This window comes from Etheostoma cragini, chromosome 7 (assembly GCF_013103735.1).
Source record: "Etheostoma cragini isolate CJK2018 chromosome 7, CSU_Ecrag_1.0, whole genome shotgun sequence".
Taxonomy (NCBI): Eukaryota; Metazoa; Chordata; class Actinopteri; order Perciformes; family Percidae; genus Etheostoma; species Etheostoma cragini.
The window spans coordinates 20036705-20047984 of record NC_048413.1 but is presented as its reverse complement, the minus strand read 5'-3'; the positions used below and the strand labels follow the sequence as shown (position 1 = coordinate 20047984).

At 39.6% G+C, this 11280-nt stretch overlaps 1 pseudogene; it reads left to right on the top strand.

The window, feature by feature from the left end:
- Nucleotides 1-72: 72 nt before the first annotated feature.
- LOC117948199 lies at nt 73-7548 on the top strand (annotated as a pseudogene).
- Nucleotides 7549-11280: the final 3732 nt, after the last annotated feature.

Genomic DNA, 11280 nt, shown 5'->3' with positions numbered 1-11280 from the left:
TGTGTGTGTGTGTGTGTGTGTGTGTGTGTGTGTGTGTGTGTGTGTGTGTGTGTGTGTTTTTCTCCAGGTGTTCCGGTCCCCGGATGAAGAGCTTCCTACTGGACTTTTTTCCTGTCCTGTCATGGCTGCCTCGATACTCCATCAGAGAAAACGCCATCGGAGACCTAGTGTCTGGAGTCAGTGTCGGATCATGCAGCTGCCACAGGGTGAGGATGCTGCATTAAATAATTATCACTCAATAAATACATGCACAGAAGGTATAGCAACTCCAGCAACAAAGATGGGTGACACTGTAGAATTTTAAAATCGAAGTCTCTCTGACATCATGTATTTAAACAATGTACTGCAGTGCATTATTACTCTATGCATGCTGTAGCCTACTTTGTGTTCTTCTTTCCCGTCTTTCCCTGCTTCGCTTATTTTGCCGTGTCTGTGAACCTTGGTAAGAAGAGAATGTTCGATGAGTGCGGAGACCCTAAAACCCCCTTAAAATCCTGTTTTCAAAAACGCATAGCCAACACTGGGAAAATAATGTGGCTTTTAGGAATGTCTGAACAGTTGCGTTATTAATGATACATTGTTTTCCTTTGCTTTCAGTTCACTAAATATTTACTAATATGCATCAGGTGCTCAACTGCTAATTCTAACCCCACTTTTCACCTCAACCTCTCTTCTCTTTTTCCAGGTATGGCAAACGCCATGTTGGTGGGAGTTCCTCCAGTGTTTGGTCTCTATACATCTCTCTATCCTTTGATCATCTACTTCCTCTTTGGCACCTCCAGACACCTCTCCATTGGTGACTGTCAACCTTTATTTTTCTGGAAGGGCATCCATATCCGTGGAAACTGCCTGGTGCAGTCTTCCACAATTTCAGTGCCTTTCTTATGAGAACTAACTGAAATGTATTTAGTATTGGCACAAGACGTATTTTAAAAACATAAGAAATGCCTATCCTGGTCACATTCTATTTGCTTCGAAGTCTTACAGTAGCTCCACAATAATCTGAGCTTTTTCCCTTTTACTGTAGCAGTTTCATAAAAGTTATACGATGTAGTAGTCACAGTAAAGTCAATGTGTTTACCAAGTACCAAACCCTCTTGAACCTAACACTTGTGTTAAGCGAGTAAAAGGTTTGTGTGTCTGTTTATGTGTGTCAGGTACTTTTGCTGTCCTGGCTGTCATGATTGGGTGTGTGACGGCCAACGTGGAGTTGCATAGCCACGGTGCTGAAGAGAGTCAGATTGATGTGGAAGCGGCCAAAGTGAATGTGGCTGTACAACTCACCTTCATCTGTGGCCTTATACAGGTGCAAACACACACACACACACACACACACACACACACACAAACACAAACACGGACAAAGCAGTACGCACAGATGTACAGCTGATGTTCACCTCTGGCCTCTTACCTTATTATGAAGACAAACAGGAGCAAAGAAAATTTCCCTGCAAACACCCACTAAGGTATCAAATTTGTTTTAATAATTTAATCTAGGGTTGTGCATACAGAACCTGCTGTGTTTTCTAAAACTCTCACTCTATTTTAGTACATGTATTTCATGTAAATGAAATGGTCTGCCCTTTTTTTTTTTCCTCTGGAATGTGTGAGAGGTTCCTCCCTCTGTGTAGGTTCCTGTGACTAACCTGTGGGGGTCACCAGTGTAAAACTGTAATGATGACAAGATTCCTCACTGGTTTCCCACACTGCCCTAAATATATATCCTCTCTAGGGAGGTGGGCAAAATTCGGTGCTACCCATGGGTGCTTACTATGCAAATCAGTCCAGATGTTTTTAGTAGCTAAAGTGATTGCAATATTTTTTGTGAACAAACGTAAATTGTCACGTTGTATTTGTCTCTCAGAATCAAAGAGACAGCATTTTTGCACAGATGTGAATTATATAAGATAGAAGAGATGTGAAGAAAAACCTGTGTGTGTGTGTGTGTGTATGTGTGTATGTGTGTGTGTGTGTGTGTGTGCGTCCGTGTGTTTGTGTGTGTGTGTCCTCAGCCTGTCAGCCTCAGAGGTGAATGTAGTTTTGGCTTCAGTGCTCTCATTGGCTACAACCGTGAGGTCATAGGTAGAAGCTCCATGCACACCGCAGGTCATAAGTTGAGGATAATAATAAGTTGTGGTGGTTTCATCAGATAAGACCCGGCACCCCGTCTCGTCTCTGCTTCTCTTCACAGTCTACCAACCCTTGTAGAACTGGCTCAGGTTGGCCTTGGACCAGCTCTGGGTTATGCTGTTTAGTTTTGGACTGTGGGGTGACTTCCTTTGACATACTGAGTTCCTCTCTCTGTCTTATCATCTGTGTGCATCATTCCCCGGAGTCCTTATGTTTTATGGCCAGTTTTTCTGGATCAGGGTGGCACCTATATCATATCATCATAAAGTTACTAAAAGTGTGTGTGTGTGCGTGTGTGTGTGTGTGTGTGTGTGTGTGTGTGTGTGTGTGTTCTCTTCCAACCTTTAAAGGTTGTTCTGCACGGAGTGACCAGTGCTGTACCAGGGACGATGTCAGTCTCCACGATTCCATGGTTATACTTATAGGAGGCAAGATGCTGAATGAGCACTTTAAGAACAAGCTGCCTGTTGCCATGCCATGGGAACTATTACTGGTGAGTGATGCCCACACACACACACACACACACACACCAACATTTAATATTACGGTCTATCACGTTTGTGGGAGAGATTAATTACCAAAAGATGACATGTTTCACTGGAGTTGCTTAACAAAGATGTTACTTGCAAAGAGCAGGTACACTGCAAACGGGTTACAGAAAATCTAATGAAGAGCAACTTCTTCAGTTCTCGCTTACGTTAGGTTGCATACGATGGAATCCCCTCTCCGTTTCCCATGGTAACCATGTTCCCAAAAGCTCATTAAACTGAAAATTTTAAATGTAGTGAGACTTCAAGTATCTCGAGGGAAGAAGTCGATCCAAGTTCTTTGAAGATAATTGGTGAATAAACTGACCTTGGGTGTCGGAAGATAACTGGGGAAGTTTGGGGTTCTTATAGGTCAGTAAATTTCAGAGAATATTTATTTTAACAGTTACATTTCCTAACATTTCGTTTGTTAGACTCATGCCCACAATAAGTACCCAGAAGGACAGATGCCACAGTAACAAATGACTCACAGTTATATACAAATCAAATTTTAACACTAAACCCCCAAATCTTCAATAGAATAAATATCTGCTTGTGGCCACTGATTACTATCTGATGGTGTTTTGTTTTATTTAATATTATATTTTAATAAATATGTTTTTAAGTTTATAAGTAAGTTATTAATTCACTGTAGATTACTTTGGGTAAAACCCCATAAATGGAAAAATAATTGAGCAAAAGTTACTACGAAAACGTTTAGCCTGTTATTTAAAATAAAAAAAAGTCAATGGATGAATAAAATCTTCAACCTTTTATATCATTGCCACATTTCCAAAGAACCTTTTCCCTGTGGGTTAATGTCATGATCTATTCAGTTAAGTTAAATTACAGCGTGTTATGGGAAAATAGCTTCAACCCCACCACTGGGATCTAAAAAGCTACCAGCGGACGGATAATGTGTGTGTTTGTGTACTTGCATGTGCATGTGTTTGAACAGGCTGACTGATCTGACATTAAGATGTAAAATAATGTATGTTGTTATTTTCAAAGCTGGACATTATGTGAAGACCATGTCATGTCCTTTGTTTTTTTCCCCACAGATTGTCCTGAGCACCATCCTTTCAGTGCAGATGGATCTGGTTGGACAGCGCACAGTCCAGGTGGTCGGACACATACCCAGTGGGTCAGTAGAACCATGTCTGATACAGAAAACCAACACAATAGTCTTAGGATATACAGGTGTATATATATATATATATATATATATATATATATATATATATATATATATACATATATATATATATCATTCATATTGTCCTTCTGTTGTGTTATCGTGTCTTCAGATGGCCGGTCTGCTATCAGCTCTGGTGATTCTAACTATCCTGTTGAAGATTGGTCATCTCTTTGAGCAGCTGCCAAAGGTAAAGTGCATATGAGACACATGAGTTTGTCATAGAGCAAGTTGTTAAGCCAGTACACCAAAGATTTGTGTTGACCCGTCCCTTCTCCAGCCAGCATGACTTCCCACAAACCACCAGAATGCTGAAGATGTTTTAAGAAATGTTAAGTCATACTCCATCTGGATTAGACTCATTGTCAGGATGAATCTCAGTCTCAGTAATTCCTTGCTGTGTGTTGCAGGCAGTGCTGGCAGGGATCATTGTGGTGATCACTGCCAGCACTTTAAAGATGTGTGTGTGCTCTGGAAGTCTGACAGATTAGACCTGGTGGTCTACACTCACGCGCGCACGCACAATCACAAACACAAAACCATGGTTACAAACAGTACCACTCCCTCTGATTGTGGTCCTCTCTCCTCCCTCCTCTCATTCAGATGGTGTGGATAGCCTCGCTGATTTCAACGCTGGTCTTCAATCTGGACCTGGGTCTGGCTGTGGCTGTCGTCTTCTCTCTGCTCACACTCATCTACAGGACACAACAGTCAGTAAATATCATTTTACAGGTGTTACTTGGGACATTTTACATCTTTTAAACATTATGTTTAATCATGGTCATACTGTAAATTTACTAAGAGAGTATCAAAGTGTTTTTTTGTTGTTTCATTTTTTTATATGAATTTAAATCAAAGACTCAAAGAATAGTGTTATATATTCAATTCAATTCAATTCAATTTTATTTATAGTATCAATTCATAACAAGAGTTATCTCAAGACACTTTACAGATAGACCACACTCCATGATTTACAAGGACCCAACAGTTCTAGTAGTCTCCTCCAGAGCAAGCAACAGTGCGACAGTGGCGAGGAAAAACTTCCTTTTAGGCAGAAACCTCGGACAGACCCAGGCTGTTGGTAGGCGGTGTCTGACGACCGGTTGGGGTTAGAATGAAGAGTGGAAATAACAAATATACTATGTGTATGTGTGCAAATGGGATTTTGTGTTCCCTTCCCTGCTCTCACTTGTCTACCAGGCAGATATGCACTCTCATTAATATTCCCCTGTCTCTTTCATCTTGTCTTTGTCTTCCAGCGCCTCCACTTTTGTTTTGGGTCACATTCCTGGTACAAATTCTTACAGAGATGTGGAACTCTATACTGAGGTAAATTCAATCCGTCTCACAGGTCTCAAGATAATGCGTTTTTGTTAAACCTGTTTAAAAAAAGACTGTTTGATTAAAGTTTGGTGTTTTTCAAGGTTAATTAAGCAAAGTTAGAAAATAACCTCTTAAGTATTCAGGAAATTTCCCCCAAAACCGATTGTTCTTCCTCACAATCAATTTTCTAAAGCTGTGGACCACCAATTTTGCCCCAATAGGGTACATTTTGTGTCACATTCATAGAAAAAACATTTATGACATTACCTATATTAAGTCAGACATTAAATCTCTGGAGGTTACTGCTTGCTGCAATCTTTACCAGTTATTTGAGCCTGGAAATCCCTATTTGGATTGCTTGGGCCCCCATGTTTAAAAAATAACTTTGGAAAAAAGTGCTTTCTTAAACGCCTTTATGGTAAAGAAAACACGATGAAGTGCCCACTATGGAAAATGTGAGGCAGTACAACATTGGCATGCTAGCAACCCTTATGTGGGGTGGTGCCCCACTTCAAGCAGCTGGTGCCCTTTTTTCTTTTTGACCTGCCCCTCAGACAGCCTGAGTCCACCATTGGTACTGATACTACCATTGTTAAATTTTTCCATGACATATTAGTATGGAAAGTATTAACACTAACACCAAAGAAAGTAAATACAACCAAAAACTGATTTCAGCAGTGGACTATATCTGCTGTAAATTGTGTATAAATGTCAGTGTGTCACGGTCAATAATAAATTCTCCAGTCCGTCTCATTTCTGCTCATGAAACACACCTCTTTTTCAACTGGATCACGGCATCTGCAACGCCAATGCACATCAACACAGCTTGCATTGGATGGGGGTTAAATGTGCTCAATGTAGATCAATGTCCATCTGAATAAATGCCAGTTGTTTTGTTGTTGTTTTTTACATGAAAGGTATTTGATTACATACAATAAGTCAAATTTAAAGCTTATATTACAACAGGTTTGGAAATTTGTTGTGTAAGTATTTATGTAGCAGGCAATTAAATAACAGTATTATCAACGTGTTAACTAACACCAAAAAACACCACATTCTTCAATGAAAGTCAGACTTGTATAAACTAAACCACCACTAAACCCCCACTGAACGGTACTGTCAGACAGCTAAAACACACTAAAAATACATCCCTCGCTGAAAACTACCATCTGTCACACATCAAAACACCAAACTGTCACCAAAAGCAATCTGTTTGGGCTCCGAGCATCAGTGAATTTGTGTCAACGTCTCGATCTCTTTTCCCTCCATTTGATTCTCTCCTCAATCTGTTTCACTGCTGGCTGCCAGAACTTTACCCTCTGTGTACTTTGCCAAGTACCTATCATATATTAGTGATTAGTAAGTAGAAGTTCTCTTTCATAAATTAATTCTCAATAAAGTCTTTCTTTTTTATTGGCTTTGATCCCACACTGTAGAGCCACATTAGTGTCTCGGAAGTAGATATTTATCACACTAGTTTGTTGTAGGTTACAACTACTTCAAACTTTTTTGCACCAAATGCAGTAAATCCTTTCAGGGTTTGTGCCAATCAAGTAGCATATACATCCACCAAATGCACCAGACTGCCTTCTGTCCAGTGTTTCACCGTTGAACAAAGTTATAATATGGATGCTGCACAATGTTAAATGCACATTGTGTGGGTCTCTTTGATGTCTGTGTTTTTTTAGTAGGCAAAGCAAGTTCCCAGGGTGACCATAATCTCCTATGCCAGTCCTATTTACTTTACCAACTCTGAACTCGTCTACACACAGATTTAAGCAGGTACCAACACACACACATAAAGAGAGTAGAATGAATATGACTCAGGAGATGAAGAGAAAGAAGAGAGGAGCAACAGCATCAGTGAAGAGCTGATTTTGAGTGAAAGAGTTCAAGGTTAAGAGATAATTAATGAATCCAGTGAGCTTCAGTCCCATAGTTCATCTTCTTTAGAGCGCATCCCTTCCACGTTAAGTCCATCATTATATGGTCATTATTCTACGAGATCCCTGCCAGCATCTAGGCACCTAGGCAATATGTGTGGTGTGTGTGTGTATGCAGCTGGAGTGTGTTTGTCTTTGCATTTAGATCCCTATGGTTTGAATAGATAAATTGCACAAGGATGTTTGAAAGAAATTCTTCAACACGCTGTGTCACACGGCAACGGAAACGTTGTAAACTAATTTTCCATGTATAAGTATTTTTCCTTACTACAGCCAGACAGTGAGTCATGGTCAGAAGAAAAACCCAGCTATAATCCACACCTCTACTTCTTCCTCCTCCTCAGCCCAGACACAGACACACAGTCACCGCTTGGTTCTGGATCTCAGCACAGTCCCTTTCATGGACTCTGTAAACTCATCTTCAGTTTAACTTAGGCTAAACACCCAAACCATCTAATACATGATTTATTTTCAATCTTTCTTTTGATGAGTGGCACATATAATCCATCAATCAAACAAACAAACAGTTTGGGTGGTACTATGGCAACTTTACCTGTAATTTACTTAATGTTTCTGCAGGTGATTTGAATGTAAATTACAGGTTAGTTGTCTCAATGTAACAAGAGGACAGCAAGACAAAATCTGGGGGGATAGATTTCAGACATTATTTTATTTATTTTTATTGACATATTCTTTACCTTATGCGTCACTGTTGTCACTGCCACCCGCTGGCCAGCCCTCGTAAGTGCAACACAAATCTATCAAGATGCACGACAGACATCCAGAAACGCTATCAGATGTATTATAACTAAGACTTGATCAGCTCAGGAATATCTTGCCACTCCTTCATTAGTAGGAGACTATGCAGGTAAATACAATGTGGTTACATCAAGTAACATCTAAGGAGTAATATAATTGATACAATTTCCATATATTGATTTGATACTGGGAGGAAATTACGATTTTTCATAGGCTACTATTACTGCAACTTTGTTCTTGAAAATACTTCAGCTGCAGTAACTTTTTAATAAAACTTTTTTGATAAATACATTTATTCAAGTTATTAGAATGTAATATGCAGTTTTGTATTAAAATCAATACTTTGTGCAGATTAGCTCCATTGTGGGAGTCTTTAGTGTATATTTTTTGCAATGTGTGGAATGATGATAGTGGCAGTGATGATGAATAGCTGCCAGAAAAAGAAGGATTAGCAAACGCTAGCAGTAGTGACAGTGGACCAGAGGATGCTAATGGAATATGTTAACATCTGTTAATACCTTTAACCGTTTTCACAAAATATATAATTTATATACAGTACATGCATTGGTCTGTTTAAATAAATTTATTCAGCTGAAAACTCAAATGCATGCTGTCAACCCAGCATCCATAAAAAAGTTAACTTTGATTCATGCCTAAAGAGGAAGAAAAACACTTAGAGAAATAATTCGGACTAAGGTTGTCATAAATCATGTAGAAGCATTGATCGTTGAACATCATTTTTCCTTTTTGATTCTACAGCCCGCCTTTTCTCCCTCCGCCCCTCCCCCCTAACGTTATATAAAAAACTAAATAAAACCAATATTAATTTCCATACAAACCCTTATAGGATTTTTATAATGTTGACTTATATTACACATATGAGGCTGGCGTTACACATCCAGAAGTTTAGCGCAAGACAATTTGTTCAAAACAAATTTGTTCGTCAACATCTGTTGCCCCAATGTCTCCTAAACGCCTCAAAAACAGGGTGTGGCATTAAAGCCAAACATTCTCACAAAAGCCAGTAGCACATGAATGTGTGGGGCCACGATGTTAGACAGGAAAAACGAGGGCGGCTGGGATGTGTGTTGGCTTCGAACTGGCCAGTAATCTAATGCGATTAACTCCCATCACCTTGTTAGCAATCTCTTTAGCTTTAGCGCTGTCACTGGAGAATTTTCTCCCTTTCTAAAACACTGTGATTATCAAGGATTTAGGTTTATGTCACTTATCTTTTTCCGACAAGACATTTTCTTTTAAATATTTTAGTTGGAATACGCTACTCATTCAGAGGGACTCCACATGTGGGTTAAATCCATGTGACTGTGTCAGTCATAAAGCAGTGGGAAAAACAAGCCCCAGTAAAATGTTAGCAGAGGATGGTTTTGACCATCGACCTCTAGGTTATGGGCCCAGCACACTTCTACTGCACCACACTGCTGATAATTACCATAGATAGGAATTAAATCAACAATCTCTGGTTTATGAGGCCAATGTCTTATCCATAAGACACACAAATTGACCATCTTTTAACAAGCAAGATAGTGATGGCCCCTGATGATAGTCTGTCAGTGACAGTGAGAACTTAAAGAAAAGACTTAAAGAAAAACAGAAAGAGGAGGGGGCGACACAGAAAAGCTCCAAAAGAACATAGAACTAGAGGCAACATGTGTCCAAAAGTCAGATGTCCAGGTGGAACTTTAAAATAATTTATCCTATTTTCAGTGCATTAGCATCTTGGATGCACTTAACGCTGCTCTTTTGCACATGCCAGATGTGCTCCATTCTCACCCTGTCCAGGAGTGGAACATCCAGCAAGCCCCTGTTTGGAAATATTTTTGTCCACCATACCTTCAGTAATGGCAGTTAATTCCTGCTGGCAACAACTTCTGGATCACACTTGTAAAAAAATATATATATTTTGATAAGACAGCTGAAGACATAAAAAGGAAGAGAGAGGAAGAATGCCATGCAGCAAAGGGCCACAGGAAAGAGTGGAACCCAGGCCCGCTGCATTAAGGAGTAAACCTCTTTATATGGGCGCCCGCTCTACCCACTGAGCTATCCGGGCATCCAGGTTGACCTGTTCTATTGATGAACAGCGAAATACAGTAGTATAAAGCAACAATTATGGGTAATACATCGTTGGGATTAAACTAAGAAAACAAAACACGTATTTTTTCAACATCTGGATTACAGTTCCAGCAACCAAAACAATATGCAAAGAGATGTGTCCTGGGTATTTTGGGTCTACCGCAGCAAGGTGAGCAATCAATGAAATTACACCATTGGCTGATAGTGTTGGTGTTTCCCCGTTGGCTGTTACTCTTTTAAAGTGAATATTACTTCCACTGGTTATGTTTTGCCTCTGTGATCAATCATCTGGTCAACCTACTCCAAGACATATGTGATTGTTGTGGCGCAATCACATATTTGTAGGGTGTTGACACAGTTTAATGCATATGCTGTAGGAGGAAAAGCCCAGTGCATTATTTGACTCAAACATAGCTTAACCATGTCGTATGGTATGATCCTGTACTGTAAAAGAAATATTACTGGGACCACTACAGAAAATTGCAGACAGCGTTGCCAACTTTCAGACCATTATAGCAACTCTCCTCCTAAAAAACAACTGAACAATTGTAACAACTTATTAAGATCATCAGAATTGTATTCAAATATATTATTTATTCCCGTGCATGATGCACAGTGTCTTTGCTGGTCATGGCTCTTCTTCCAACAGCGCAGGGTCTATCCGTCTTGTTCCATGCGCAGGCTCTCAGTAGGTGTGGGGGTGGCAGGATGACACCAACTCGCTGCGGGAGTGGGAGTTTAGTTGTAGTAAATGCCCATGGTTATGTTGACGCACTCGCTTTAAAACTTTCTTTTGATTAGGGTGTTTCTAATAAACAATACATATTTAAATAATGAGTTTGATCTTCTTCCTTCTTACATTCTCCCACATTAAAAAGATTTTATTTTTTATTTCTTTTACCTTTTCTGTATATTCAAATAAGCATAGGACATCATCTGGCAACCTTAAGTGACTTTTGGAGCTAGTGCTAGCTACCTTCACTGGAAAAGAGCTGGCAACACTGATTGCAGATGAACATTTAAAATCCAGGAATTCACATTATAATACTACCACTGACTATCTGTGTAACAATTTGGCCACAATTAGCACACTGACCAGTCCAGCCATTTACTAGGTTTCAACCTAGTCTTGTTGTTTAAGGGATTTTTTAAGGGGTTTCATCTTTCTGATTCACTGAGGGGGAAATAGAGACAAACCTGTGACTAAGCAAATGAAAGTATCAATGCCTGTTGATGCACATACAGTGGGTACGGAAAGTATTCAGACCCCTTTAAATTTTTCACTCTTTGTTTCATTGCAGCCTTTTTC